The 16,338-nt window shown below is 45.5% G+C and overlaps 1 protein-coding gene across 2 annotated transcripts in view; it reads left to right on the forward strand.

Annotated features, from left to right (window-relative positions):
* The first annotated feature begins 6,076 nt into the window (after nucleotides 1-6,076).
* The window catches only part of LOC133448221 (poly(rC)-binding protein 2-like), an 81,748-nt gene continuing 71,486 nt past the window's right edge, over nucleotides 6,077-16,338 (forward strand). For both annotated transcript variants that reach the window (XM_061726559.1, XM_061726561.1), the window contains exon 1: nucleotides 6,077-6,328. The gene's annotated coding sequence lies outside the window, so the exon portion shown is untranslated. The remainder of the gene's footprint in view (nucleotides 6,329-16,338) is intronic.

The raw sequence follows: 16,338 nt of genomic DNA on the forward strand, positions 1-16,338 counted from the left end.
GATGGATGGATGGATGGATGATGGATTGATGATGGCTGGATGGATGGATGGATGGATGATGGATGGATGATGGATGGATGAAGGATGGATGATGGATGGATGGATGGTGGATGATGGATGGATGATGGATGGATGGATGGATGGATGGATGGATGATGGATGGATGGATGGATGATTGATGGATGGATGGATGATGGATGAATGGATGGATGGATGGATGATGGATGGATGGATGATTGATGGATGGATGGATGGATGGATGATGGATGAATGGATGGATGGATGATGGATGGATGATGGATGATGGATGGATGGATGGATGATGGATGATGGATGGATGGATGATGGATGATGGATGGATGGATGGATGATGGATGGATGGATGATGGATGGATGGATGATGGATGGATGGATGGATGATGGATGGATGGATGGATGGATGGATGGATGATGGATGGATGGATGATGGATGGATGGATGATTGATGGATGGATGGATGATGGATGGATGGATGATGGATGGATGGATGATGGATGGATGGATGGATGATTGATGGATGTATGATGGATGGATGATAGATGGATGATGGATGGATGGATGGATGATGGATGGATGGATGGATGGATGATTGATGGAAGGATGATGGATGGATGATGGATGATGGATGGATGTTGGATGGATGGATGATGGATGGATGATGGATGATGGATGGATGATGGATGGATGGATGGATGGATGATGGATGATAGATGGATGGTGGATGATGGATGGATGGTGGAGTTGAGGGAGGTGTGGTTATCAGTAAGTGTGTGTAGCGGTAAGTCCGTGAACTTCGCTCAGAGCTGCTCTCAGCCAATATCCTTGATGTTATCAGACGGCTCGGTCAGTTCTGAAACAGGTCCACAGATGTTCCTGAGAGGGGAGGGTTAGTGGGGGCAGAGCCACCTTTTTACATTCCACCAGGGAGATTGTGACCAGAGCGATCGGCCAAAACGGATGGATGATGGATGGATGGATGATGGATGGATGGATGATGGATGGATAGATGATGGATGGATGGATGGATGATGGATGGATGATGGATGGATGGATGGATGATTGATGGATGATGGATGGATGATGGATGATGGATGGATGGATGATGGATGATGGATGGATGATGGATGGATGGATGATGGATGGATAGATGATGGATGGATGGATGGATGGATGATGGATGGATGGATGCATGGATGATGGATGGATGGATGAATGATGGATGGATGATGGATGGATGGATGGATGATGGATGGATGATGGATGGATGGATGGATGGATGGATTGATGGATGGATGATGGATTGATGATGGATGCATGATGGATGGATGGATGGATGATGGATGGATGATGGATGGATGGATGATGGATGGATGATGGATGGATGGATGATGGATGATGGATGGATGGATGATGGATGATGGATGGATGATGGATGGATGGATGATGGATGGATAGATGATGGATGGATGATGGATGGATGATGGATGGATAGATGATGGATGGATGATGGACGGATGATGGATGGATGATGGATGATGGATGGATGGATGGATTGATGATGGATGGATGGATGATGGATGATGGATGATGGATGGATGGATGGATGATGGATGGATGATGGATGGATGGATGGATGATGGATGATGGATGATGGATGGATGGATGATGGATAGATAATTGATGATGGATGGATGGATGATGGATGGATGATGGATGGATGGATGGATGGATGGATGGATGGATGATGGATGGATGGATGGATGGATGATGGATGATGGATGATGGATGATGGATGATGGATGGATGATGGATGGATGGATGGATGATGGATGATGGATGATGGATGATGGATGGATGATGGATGGATGGATGATGGATGGATGGATGGATGATGGATGGATGATGGATGATGGATGGATGGATGGATGATGGATGATGGATGGATGGATGGATGGATGATGGATGATGGATGGATGGATGGATGATGGATGATGGATGATGGATGACGGATGGATGGATGGATGATGGATGGATGGATGGATGGATGGATGATGGATGAATGGATGGATGGATGGATGGATGGATGGATGGATGGATGGATTGATGATGGATGATGGATGGATGATGGATGGATGGATGGATGATGGATGGATGGATGATGGATGGATGATGGATGATGGATGATGGATGGATGGATGGATGATGGATGATGGATGATGGATGATGGATGGATGGATGGATGATGGTTGGATGATGGATGGATGGATGATGGATGGATGGATGGATGATGGATGATGGATGATGGATGATGGATGGATGGATGGATGATGGATGGATGATGGATGGATGGATGGATGATGGATAGATGATGGATGGATGATGGATGGATGGATGGATGGATGATGGATGATGGATGATGGATGATGGATGGATGGATGATGGATGATGGATGGATGGATGGATGATGGATGGATGGATGATGGATAGATGATGGATGGATGATGGATGGATGGATGGATGATGGATGATGGATGGATGGATGATGGATGATGGATGGATGGATGGATGGATGATGGATGGATGGATCGATGATGGATGGATGATGGATGATGGATGATGGATGGATGATGGATGATGGATGATGGATGGATGGATGATGGATGGATGATGGATGGATGGATGAATGGATCGATGATGGATGGATGATGGATGATGGATGATGGATGGATGGATGATGGATGGATGATGGATGGATGGATGGATGATGGATGATGGATGATGGATGATGGATGGATGATGGATGATGGATGGATGGATGATGGATGGATGATGGATGATGGATGATGGATGGATGATTGGGAATGGATGGATGATGGATGGATGATGGATGGATGGATGGATGGATGATGGATGATGGATGATGGATGGATGGATGGATGGATGGATGGATGGATGGATGGATTGATGGATGATGGATGGATGGATGGATGGATTGATGGATGATGGTTGGATGGATGGATGATGGATGGATGGATGGATGGATGATGGATGGAAGGATGATTGATGGATGTATGGATGATGGATTGATGGATGGATGATGGATGGATGGATGGATGGATGATGGATGGATGGATGGATGATGGATGATGGATAGATGATGGATGGATGGATGATGGATGGATGGATGGATGATGGATGATGGATGATGGATGGATGGATGATGGATGGATGGATGATGGATGATGGATGGATGGATGGATGAATGGATGGATGGATCGATGATGGATGGATGATGGATGATGGATGGATGATGGATGGATGATGGATGGATGATGGATGGATGGTGGATGACGGATGGATGATGGATGGATGATGGATGGATGGATGGATGGATGGATGTTGGATCGATGGATGGATGTATGATGGATGGATGGATGGATGATGGGTGGATGGATGGATGTTGGATGGATGGATGGATGTATGGATGGATGATAGATGGATGGAAGGATGTTGGATGGATGTATGATGGATGGATGGATGGATGATGGATGGATGATGGATGGATGATGGATGGATGATGGATGGATGATGGATGGATGGTGGATGACGGATGGATGATGGATGGATGATGGATGGATGGTGGATGACGGATGGATGATGGATGGATGATGGATGGATGATGGATGGATGGTGGATGACGGATGGATGGATGGATGATGGATGGATGGATGGATGATGGATGATGGATGGATGATGGATGGATGATGGATGGATGGTGGATGACGGATGGATGGATGGATGATGGATGATGGATGGATGATGGATGATGGAGTTGAGGGAGGTGGTTATCAGTAAGTGTGTGTAGCGGTAAGTCTGTGAACTTCTCTCAGAGCTGCTCTCAGCCGATGTCCTTGATGTTATCAGACGGCTCGGTCAGTTCTGAAACAGGTCCACAGATGTTCCTGAGAGGGGAGGGTTAGTGGGGGCAGAGTCACCTTTTTACATTCCACCAGAGAGATTGTGACCAGAACGATCGGCCAAACCGCCCTGTCAAGGCCAGATTAAAGAATCAACAATTATATTGAAAACAGACAGACTCAGTAATTTTCCGTCTGCCTTCAGTCTCTGGTTCATCAATGGCGACTCCAATCAGACGAATTTGTGATCAATTTCCGCCAAGCCGAGCTTCCAACTTCTCCAAGGTCTTCTCCATCTTGCCAATGAGCTCAAAGACGCCGCCAGCCTGCGATTCTGTTCAAGAATCACATCCAGCTTACGGCTTTGTTCTCCCAGCGTTAAAGTCTGAGTGTTGATGGATTTGCTTGATCCTTCAGCCACGTCTGGCAGACTTACGCGTTTGTCGATGATGGATGGATGATGGATGGATGATGGATGGATGGATGTTGGATGGATGATGGATGGATGATGGATGATGGATGATGGATGGATGGATGATGGATGGATGGATGATGGATGATGGATGTATGATGGATGATGGATGGATGGATAGATGATGGATGGATGATGGATGATGAATGGATAGATGATGGATGGATGATGGATGTATGATGGATGATGGATGGATGATGGATAGATGATGGATGGATGATGGATGATGGATGATGGATGGATGGATGATGGATGGATGATGGATGGATGATGGATTATGGATGGATGATGGATAGATGATGGATGGATGATGGATGATGGATGGATGATGGATGATGGATGGATGGATGATGGATGATGGATGGATGATGGATAGATGATGGATGGATGATGGATGATGGATGGATGGATGGATGATGGATGGATGATGGATGATGGATGATGGATGGATGATGGATGGATGATGGATGGATGATGGATGATGGATGGATGATGGATGGATAGATGATGGATGGATGATGGATGGATGATGGATGGATGATGGATGGATGGATGGATGGATGATGGATGGATGGATGGATGATGGATGGATGGATGGATGGATGATGGATGGATGATGGATGGATGATGGATGGATGGATGGATGATGGATGGATGATGGATGGATGATGGATGGATGGATGGATGGATGATGGATGGATGGATGGATGATGGATGGATGGATGGATGGATGATGGATGGATGATGGATGGATGGATGATGGATGATGGATGATGGATGGATGGATGGATGGATGATGGATGGATGGATGGATGATGGATGGATGATGGATGGATGATGGATGGATGATGGATGATGGATGATGGATGGATGGATGATGGATGGATGATGGATGGATAGATGATGGATGGATGATGGATGGATGATGGATGGATGATGGATGATGGATGATGGATGGATGATGGATGGATAGATGATGGATGGATGATGGATGGATGATGGATGATGGATGATGGATGGATGGATGGATGGATGGATGATGGATGGATGGATGATGGATGGATGATGGATGGATGATGGATGGATGTATGATGGATGATGAATGGATGATGGATGGATGATGGATGGATGATGGATGGATGGATGATGGATGGATGATGGATGGATGATGGATGGATGATGGATGGATGGATGATGGATGGATGGATGGATGATGGATGGATGGATGATGGATGGATGGATGATGGATGGATAATGGATGGATAAATGATGGATGGATGGATGATGGATGGATGATGGATGGATGGATGATGGATGGATGGATGATGGATGGATGAATGATGGATGGATGGATGATGGATGGATGAATGATGGATGGATGGATGATGGATGGATAATGGATGGATGAATGATGGATGAATATTTACCTACTAAACTCCGTAAACTGTTTCTCTTCTTTCCTGGAACAGTCTCTTGTTTCTAATTGGATGGAGCTAAGCCCCGCCCCGCCCCCAGCCCCACTTCCCCTTAGCCCCGCCTCTCCCGTAGCCCCACCTCCCGTAGCCCCGCCCCCGTCCCTCCCGTAGCCCCGCCCCCGTCCCTCCCGTAGCCCCGCCCCCGCCCCTCCTCCTCCTCTTCCTCCCAGTTTATTGTGACTGAGTGTCGGATTAACCAGCAGCAGCAGCCTCTTCTCCTCTAATCATCCTCTCATCTTCTTCTCTTTTTCTATTCTTCTTCTATTCTTTTTATCCTCTCATCCTCCTCTCATCCTCCTCTCTCTCTCCTCATCCTCTCATCCTCCTCTCATCCTCTCATCCTCTCTTCCTCTCCTCCTCGGTGATGCGTCCTCCCACTCCGGATCTCTGATCCTCCATCATCTTCTTCTGCTGCTGCTTGTGCGGTAAGATCTTACCCCGTCATCCTCCCTGTGGTGTGTGTGTGTGTGTGTGTGTGTGAGAGAGTGTGTGTGTGTGTGTCTGTGTGTCTGTGTGTGTGTGTGTGTGTGTGTGTGTGTGTGTGTGTGTGTGTGTGTGAGTGTGTGTGTCTGTGTGTGTGTGTGTGTGTGTGTGTGTGTGTGTGTGTGTGTGTGTGTGTGTGTGTGTGTGTGTGTGTGTGTGTGTGTGTGATGGTTCTGATGGGGGGGGTTATTCCGGGTTCCGCTTCTGGTTCTGGTTGTTGATACCGGGTCTCGTGTCTGAACTTCCGGAAGCAGCTGCTGCCGCGTGTCAGCGTGTGTGTGTGTGTGTGTGTGTGTGTGTGTGTGTGTGTGTGTGTGTGTGTGTGTGTGTGTGTGTGTGTGTGTGTGTGTGTGTGTGTGTGTGTGTGTGTGTGTGTGTGTGTGTGTGTGTGTCCGCGTGTGCTCGTGCTCGGGATGACAGAGGAGCTGCGTGTGTGCGGCGCGTGTGCGTGTGTGTGTGTGTGTGTGTGTGTGTGTCCGCGTGTGCGTGTGCTCGTCGGGGATGACAGAGGAGCTGCACGTGTGCATGTGTGCGGGGGTCGGGGGTTTAGGGACCGACTACACTATAGACATGCAGGACTGTCTCAGTAAATTAGAATATTGTGATAAAGTCCTTTATTTTCTGTAATGCAAAAATGTCTTACATTCTGGATTCATTACAAATCAACTGAAATATTGCAAGCCTTTTATTATTTTAATATTGCTATTATTATTTGCTATTATTTAATATTACTAACTAACTACCAGTAACCAGGTAGACTAGTAACTAGGGGAGCAGCTGTTGGCTCTTAACGAGCTGGTTATCGGTTATTAACTAGCTGGTTATTAGTTATTAATGAGCTGGTTATCGGTTATTAACAAGCTGGTTATCAGTTATTAACCAGCTGGTTATCAGTTATTAACTAGCTGGTTATTAGTTATTAACTAGCTGGTTATCAGTTATTAACTAGCTGGTTATCAGTTATTAACCAGCTAGTTATCAGTTATTAACTAACTGGTTATCAGTTATTAACTAACTGGTTATCAGTTATTAACCAGCTGGTTATCAGTTATTAACTAGCTGGTTATCAGTTATTAACCAGCTGGTTATCAGTTATTAACTAGCTGGTTATCAGTTATTGACTAGCTGGTTATCAATTATTAACTATGTGGTTATATTCTATTAACCAGCTGGTTATCAGTTATTAACTAGTTGTTATCAGTTATTAACTAGCTGGTTATCAGTTATTAACTAGCTGGTTATCAGTTATTAACCAACTGGTTATCAGTTATTAACTAACTGGTTATCAGTTATTAACCAGCTAGTTATCAGTTATTAACTAACTGGTTATCAGTTATTAACTAGCTGGTTATCAGTTATTAACCAGCTGGTTATCAGTTATTAACTAGCTGGTTATCAGTTATTAACTAACTGGTTATCAGTTATTAACTAACTGGTTATCAGTTATTAACCAGCTAGTTATCAGTTATTAACCAGCTGGTTATCAGTTATTAACTAGCTGGTTATCAGTTATTAACCAACTGGTTATCAGTTATTAACTAACTGGTTATCATTTATTAACTTACTGGTTATCAGTTATTAACTAACTGGTTATAAGTTATTAACCAGCTGGTTATCAGTTATTAACTAACTGGTTATCAGTTATTAACCAGCTAGTTATCAGTTATTAACTAGCTGGTTATCAGTTATTAACTAGCTGGTTATCAGTTATTAACCAGCTGGTTATCAGTTATTAACTAGCTGATTATCATTTATTAACTTACTGGTTATCAGTTATTAACTAACTGGTTATAAGTTATTAACCAGCTGGTTATCAGTTATTAACTAACTGGTTATCAGTTATTAACCAGCTGGTTATCAGTTATTAACTAACTGGTTATCAGTTATTAACTAACTGGTTATCAGTTATTAACCAGCTGGTTATCAGTTATTAACTAACTGGTTATCAGTTATTAACCAGCTGGTTATCAGTTATTAACTAGCTGGTTATCAGTTTATTGACATGGTTAAATACGCTGACGACTGGATGTGATCAAACTAATCAATCGGTGAAGGAACAGGAATCAAACTAATCGATCATTGAAGGAACAGGAATCAAACTAATCAATCGGTGAAAGAACAGGAATCAAACTAATCGATCGTTGAAGGAACAGGAATCAAACTAATCAATCGGTGAAGGAACAGGAATCAAACTAATCAATCGTTGAAGGAACAGGAATCAAACTAATCAATCGGTGAAGGAACAGGAATCAAACTAATAAATCGGTGAAGGAACAAGAAGTGACCTCAGCGGGGGTGGGGCTTCACATCGCCGTTGCCGGGGAAACGGAAACAGTCCTGGCTCAGGAGCAGGAATGATGATGTTTGGGGGGATCTGGTCCCTGAAGGAAACACATGGCAGCATGTGCTAATGCTAACAACTACAACTCCCATGATGCAACAGCTGCTAGTTCCATATGTACAGACGACAGTTTAGAGCCAGAAATGAAAACTGCTGAGGAAAATGGAAGGATGAAGGAGGAGGAGGAGGAGGAGGAGGAGGAGGAGGAGGAGGAGGAGGAGGAGGAGGAGGAAGAAGATGAAAGGATGAAGGAGGAGGGAGGGGTGTTGGGCTAGACCTCCCCCTTGTTCAATTAGCTAATGCACTGTCTGGGGGGGATGCTATCCATCATAGAGGAGGAGAGGAGGGAGGGAGGGAGTGAGGGAGGGAGGGAGGGAGGGAGGGATGGAACTGCTACACTGGGAACTGTATTAAATCTCCGACAAACATCCTCAACTCTAAGCTCCACCAGTCATATACATTTTCTTGTGTTTAACAATAAATGGTTAAGAAATTGTACAAAAAAAAGCCCCAAAACATTGTTCTTCCAACCAAAAGTGACACCAGAAAGTGTAAACTACAGAGTTGGACTCGTATTTATTCTGTTCGTACTCATATTTATTTTGTTTGTAACGTTTAAGGACAGAATGTCCAGGTGGAACCGGTTTAGGGACCAAAAGAACCATCTCTGCTTTTTGCAGATGATCTGATGTTGTTGGTTTCATTAGATCATCATTGTTACGATCCAGCTCTGCAGGGGCCGGGGAGTGACAGTAGTGACAGTAGTAACAGTAGTGACAGTAGTAACAGTAGTGACAGTAGTAACAGTAGTGACTGTAGTGACAGTAGTGACTGTAGTGACAGTAGTAACAGTAGTGGCTGTAGTGACAGTAGTGACAGTAGTGACAGTAGTGACAGTAGTGACAGTAGTAACAGTAGTAACAGTAGTGACAGTAGTGACAGTAGTGACATTAGTGACAGTAGTGACGGTAGTGACAGTAGTGATAGTAGTAGTGACAGTAGTGACAGTAGTGACGGTAGTGACGGTAGTGACAGTAGTGACTGTAGTGACAGTAGTGACAGTAGTAACAGTAGTGACAGTAGTGACGGTAGTGACAGTAGTAACAGTAGTGACAGTAGTGACAGTAGTGACAGTAGTAGTGACAGTAGTGACAGTAGTAACAGTAGTGACAGTAGTGACAGTAGTGACAGTAGTGACAGTAGTAACAGTAGTAACAGTAGTGACAGTAGTGACAGTAGTGTATGGGTCTCTGTAAAGCGTCTAGAGACAACTCTGTTGTATTAGACGCTATATAAATAAAATTGAATTGAATTGAATTGAAAGTACTGACAGTAGTAACAGTAGTGACAGTAGTGACTGTAGTGACAGTAGTGACAGTAGTAACAGTAGTGACAGTAGTGATAGTAGTGACGGTAGTAACAGTAGTGACAGTAGTGACAGTAGTGACAGTAGTGACTGTAGTGACAGTAGTAACAGTAGTCACAGTAGTGATAGTAGTGACAGTAGTGACAGTAGTGACAGTAGTTACAGTAGTGACAGTAGTGACAGTAGTGACAGTAGTGACAGTAGTCACAGTAGTGACATTAGTGACAGTAGTGACAGTAGTGACAGTAGTGACAGTAGTAACAGTAGTGACATTAGTGACAGTAGTGACAGTAGTGACATTAGTGACAGTAGTGACTGTAGTAACAGTAGTAACAGTAGTAACAGTAGTGATAGTAGTGACAGTAGTGACAGTAGTGACATTAGTGACAGTAGTGACGGTGGTGATAGTAGTGACAGTAGTAACAGTAGTAACAGTAGTAACAGTAGTGACAGTAGTAACAGTAGTGACAGTAGTGACGGTGGTGATAGTAGTGACAGTAGTAACAGTAGTAACAGTAGTGACAGTAGTGACTGTAGTGACTGTAGTGACAGTAGTGACAGTAGTAACAGTAGTGACAGTAGTAACAGTAGTGACAGTAGTGACTGTAGTGACTGTAGTGACAGTAGTGACAGTAGTGACAGTAGTAACAGTAGTGACAGTAGTGACAGTAGTGACAGTAGTAACAGTAGTGACAGTAGTAACAGTAGTGACAGTAGTGACTGTAGTGACTGTAGTGACTGTAGTGACTGTAGTGACAGTAGTAACAGTAGTGACAGTAGTGACAGTAGTAACAGTAGTGACAGTAGTGACAGTAGTAACAGTAGTGACAGTAATAACAGTAGTGACAGTAGTAACAGTAGTGACAGTAGTGACTGTAGTGACTGTACTGACAGTAGTGACAGTAGTGACTGTAGTGACTGTAGTGACAGTAGTGACAGTAGTGACAGTAGTGACGGTAGTGACGGTAGTGACGGTGGTGACAGTAGTGACAGTAGTGACAGTAGTGACAGTAGTGACAGTAGTGACAGTAGTGACAGTAGTAACAGTATTGACAGTAGTGACAGTAGTATGTCACAACCCTGGCTCAAAGGCCATGACAAAAGAAGGGGAAAGGACGCAACGTACTAGTAAATTAAGATATTTATTAAGGTAAACAAATAAGATAAGGAATGGGATGTGTAAAGTCAGTAAAATCAGTAGTATGCATGTGGATGTGTGTAAATGTGCTGTATGGTGTTGTGTGTGCAAAAGGCTCAACAAAACCAAAAGGAGTGCTGCCAGGATGAAAAGAGAGAGGAAGAGAGACTGAAGCCCCAGCCTTTTCTCTTCCTGAGGAGCACCCAGCCCAGGTGCTCCAGATCTAGCAATCAGCTGGCTCCACCTCGAAGAGGAAAACAGAGAGAGAGGGACTGAGACACAATATAACATAGGCCATCACACCCCCCCCCATAAAGTCAATGTTTCCCATGGAACCATTGGCCCCCATAACAACCAAAGAACAAATCACACTAATAACAAAACATAAGCCTATCACCGTCATCCTGCCTGCAGCCCACCACTGTGCCCCATCTCAGCAACCCTGGTACCTGAGAAGCAGATTAAGAGGATGAGAGCACAGAGCAGTATAACAGGCAGAACTGACAGTTATTTGACTTGAATAACACAAGGCCAAACTAACACAAAGGTGCACGTGATAATGCATCTGCAATAACATTGTCTGTTCCTTTTATATGTCTAATGTCCAGGTCATAGGCCTGCAAAAATAGAGACCATCTTACAAGCCTCTGATTGGGACATCTAAGAGACCGAAGAAATGTCAGAGGGTTGTGGTCAGTGAAAACCACCAGGGGTGCTCGAGCTCCTCCAACATAAACTTCAAAATGTTGTAAGGCCCAAACAAGTGCCAACGCTTCCTTCTCTATTACAGAATAGTTTGACTGATAACTATTAAACTTCCTAGAGAAGAAGCTGACTGGTCTCACCACACCCTGGTTTCCCCCCTGCAGCAGGACGGCACCTGCTCCCACCTGGCTGGCGTCCACTTGGAGCATAAATACCTGGTCAAAACATGGAGCTGCTAATACAGGAGAAGAACACAGTAAAGATTTCACACTATCAAAAGCTTGCTGGCATTCAGCTGACCAGACAAATTTAGCCTTGGCCTTTAACAATTCAGTCAATGGGAACACAACAGTGGAGAAGTTTTTGCAAAAACACCTATAATAACCCACTAAACCCAGGAACCTTTGCAGTTCTTTTTTCGTAGTGGGTTGTGGATACTTGGCCACAGCCACGACCTTGGCCTGGACTGGGGCCACACAGCCCTGTCCCACCACCCGGCCGAGGTACGTCACTGTAGCTCGCGCAAAGACGCACTTGGCAAGGTTGACAGTAAGGCGCGCTTCAGCCAACCGGTCAAACAGCGCCCGAATACGCTGAAGATGCGAGTGCCACGTATCGCTATAAACAACCAGATCATCGAGATAGACTGAGCAACCCTGCAAACCCGACACTATCCGGTTCATTAGTCGTTGGAACGTCGCAGGGGCATTCTTAAGCCCAAAAGGCATAACCTTATAACTGTACAGGCCAGACGGAGTGATGAATGCACAGACCTCTTGCGCACGCTCAGACAGAGGCACCTGCCAATAACCCTTAAGCAGATCGAACTTGCTGACAAATTTGGCCGAGCCTACCTTGTCAATACAATCGTCTATTCGTGGTAATGGAAATGAATCAGACTTTGTAACAGCATTTACTTTGCAGAAGTCTGTACAAAATCGAGGTGTGCCATCATGCTTCGGCACCAAAATACAAGGCGAAGACCAACTAGATGACGACGGAGCAGCTATATTATTTTGGAGCATATACTCAATCTCCCCATCTAAATGCTCACGTTTACCCGGCGCCACCCGGTAAAACTGTTGTTTAATGGGCCGAGCATCTCCAACATCCACCTCATGCTCAATCCAGTCGGTCTGCGTGGGAATGTCACTGAACAAACAGGGATACTTATGCACCAAACATGTCAGTTCACTGCGCTGCAACGCGGACAGGTGACCCAACAACTGGTCCAAATTATCAAGTGATTCCGAATTTCTTAACCGCCCGCACAGCAAGCTTTCATCCGGCTCTGGCACACCGTCACATTCATCCACCAGCGAAGCCACAGCAAGAGCCGGGCGCACCCCGTCACTCAGCTCCTGACTCAAACTCGGCTCAGCACGGGTGTAATACGGCTTCAAAAGATTTATATGACAAAGAAGTTTAGCTTTCCGCCGACCGGGTGTTGCTATAATATAGTTCAAATCAGAGACCTTTTCAACCACACTGTATGGACCTGTATATTTTGCTTGGAAAGGCGAACCAACGATAGGCAAAAGTGCCAGAACCTGGTCGCCTGGACTGTAGTCATGACGCACGGAACGACGGTCATACAACCTTTTCATTTTTTCCTGGGACACAGACAATTTTTCCCGTGCCATACAACCAGCAACAAACAATCGATGACGGAACCCGTTTACATAATCCAACAAACTGCTAGGTGGGTCAGTATCAACGCAGTCCCCCTTCAGCACTGCTAACGGACCCCGCACAACATGTCCAAAGACCAACTCATTTGGGCTAAATCCTGTGCTTTCTTGCACTGCCTCTCGTGCAGCCAACATGAGCCACGGGAGCCCCTCTTCCCAGTCTCTATCCATCTCCGTGCAATAGGCACGTAGGAGAGACTTAAGCGTCTGATGGAACCGCTCGAGGGCCCCCTGGCTCTGCGCATGATAAGCTGTCGATTGGTTCTGTCTAATACGCAGCAGCCTCAACACTTGCCCAAACAAGTTAGACGAAAAGTTTGACCCCTGGTCACTCTGAACCACTTTGGGGATACCAAACACTGAAAAAAACTGCGACAATGCCTTAACCACAGCCTTAGTTGTAATCGACCTCAAAGGATATGCCGCCGGATAGCGGGTGCTCTGACACATCACCGTCAGCAGATATTTACAGCCAGACTTGGACGGCGGCAACGGACCCACACAGTCCACAATGAGGTGCGTAAAAGGTTCACTCGCAACCGGGATAGGTTGCAGCGGCGCCGGCTTGAGACTCTGATTAGGCTTTCCAGTTAGCTGACAAACATGGCAGGTTTTAATGTACGCGGACACATCACGCTTAACGCGCGGCCAAAAGAAGTGTTTCAAAATGTTCAAATACGTTTTGCGCACACCAAAGTGTCCACACTCATCATGTGCCACCTTCAAGACAAGAGGACGAAACTTCACTGGCACTACCAACTGGAAAACGTCACCCTTCACACACTCATTAACAACAGGGACCCACTTCCTGAAAAGCACGTCATTATGCACCAAGTAACCATGTGCAGCACTAGATATTTCCGAAGCAGACAAGGCACGCTCAAACACCTCTTTCAATGACAAATCATTACGCTGCTCCTGTACAACTTCCCCGTGTGACAAGGATAAAGGCAGTTCAGATAACAAAGGAACCTCTAGAGCTACATCACTGCTACTGTCAGGCCCTACCGGATCAGCTTTGCTCATAGCTCGCGTAATTACGCATGATGACGAAACGTCTGGCAACACACCGGAGCTCTCCTCAGACACAAACTCAGACTGACAAGATGTAACTACAGGCGATGGAGGCGGGTCGGCGAGAGGTGTGGACGGAGTATCAGACCAAACCCGTCTACCAGCAAGGCCGTTGCCCAAAATCAAATGCACACCATCAATAGGCAACGCCGGCCGCACCCCAACAGCCACCTCGCCTTTAACCAGCTCACATTCAAGGAACATTTTATGCAACGGAACAGGGAGAATTTCTAACCCCATCCCCCCACTGAGAACACGGTCACCAGTGTCAGACTCTTCAGACAAAGGTAAAACGGAGTCAACAATGTAGGAATCATACGCCCCAGTATCCCTCAGAATTTTTATGGGGACCTTCACATCACTCCCTACAAGTGACACAAAACCATCACGAACGAAATGAGCATAAGCTGCCAACACATCTGGTTCACAGGAGTGAGGAACAAACCCCTCCGACACACAGCAACTCTTAACAGGTGCAGCAAAGGCAGCAGGCCTAACACCAGATCTCTTTCCCCCGGCTTTAGATTTTAACACAGGACAATCTGCCTTCCAGTGCCCTTTCTCATGGCAATAGTTACAAACATTGCCACTGTCAAAACTGCCACCTGCCTTGGAGTCAAACCTCCCAAAACCAGCTTTCTTTGAACGCTGCCTCTCAAACGTGTCATCAGCCCCAGTTCCACGCCCCCCAACATCACGAGCAACAGGGCGCTCCCTGAAACTGCTTTTATGAAGCAACATATACTCATCCGCTGATACAGCAGCATCAGCAGCAGTAGTGACTTTCTGCTCTATGATGTATGTGGCTATGCGTTCCGGCAAATAATTTTTCAACTGCTCCAGAATCATCAGATCACACAAACTGTTAAACTCAGTGACGTCAAGCGCAGCTAACCACCGCTTAAAGTGAGTGGACAGGTCCCTAGTGAACTCCACATAGGTCTGACCATTTTTCCTCTCCCAGGACCGAAATCGCTGGCGATATGCCTCCGGCACGAGTTCGTATACTTTAAGCACCGCCGCTTTTATCTTAAATTGTTTATATCAAAGCGATCCACAGAAGACTTAGACCCCTGCTCGCCCTTAACAGACACATGCTTCTGCAACTCCAACTGTGCCATCTCTGACTCATGGCGAAATCTCGCTATTTCAATCCGTGTTTTGCTTTCCAATTCATGTGTTTTACTTTCCAATTCATGCGTTTTATTTTCCAATTCATATTTTCTAAGTTGTAACAACAAAATCTCCCTCTGCTGCTCAAAAGTTAACCCGTGTGCAGGCACAGCCACCGTAGGTGCAACAGAAGCAGTGGCCTCACCAAAATTTGAATCAAAAACCACTTCTTCCTCACCTGACATGAGCTCAAGCGACACCAACTTAGATTTTATCGCAGTTTTAATATTATCCTTGAGACGCCTGTCTCCCACAACCTCCACTGAAAAATGATCTGCAACCGCGAGCAACTGCTCCTTTGAAAGCGCATCCAAAGCCTCCTGAGACGGATTGGCAATAAATGCGTCCACCACAGACATGATAAATACTTAGACCGAACAACAAGAACAAACTTTACGCACACAACCGGACCCGACAAGCAACTGTGCGCACCAAAGAGGAATAATCCTCCGCTCGGCTTGGAG

This window comes from Cololabis saira, chromosome 8 (genome assembly GCF_033807715.1).
Source record: "Cololabis saira isolate AMF1-May2022 chromosome 8, fColSai1.1, whole genome shotgun sequence".
Lineage (NCBI taxonomy): Eukaryota > Metazoa > Chordata > Actinopteri > Beloniformes > Belonidae > Cololabis > Cololabis saira.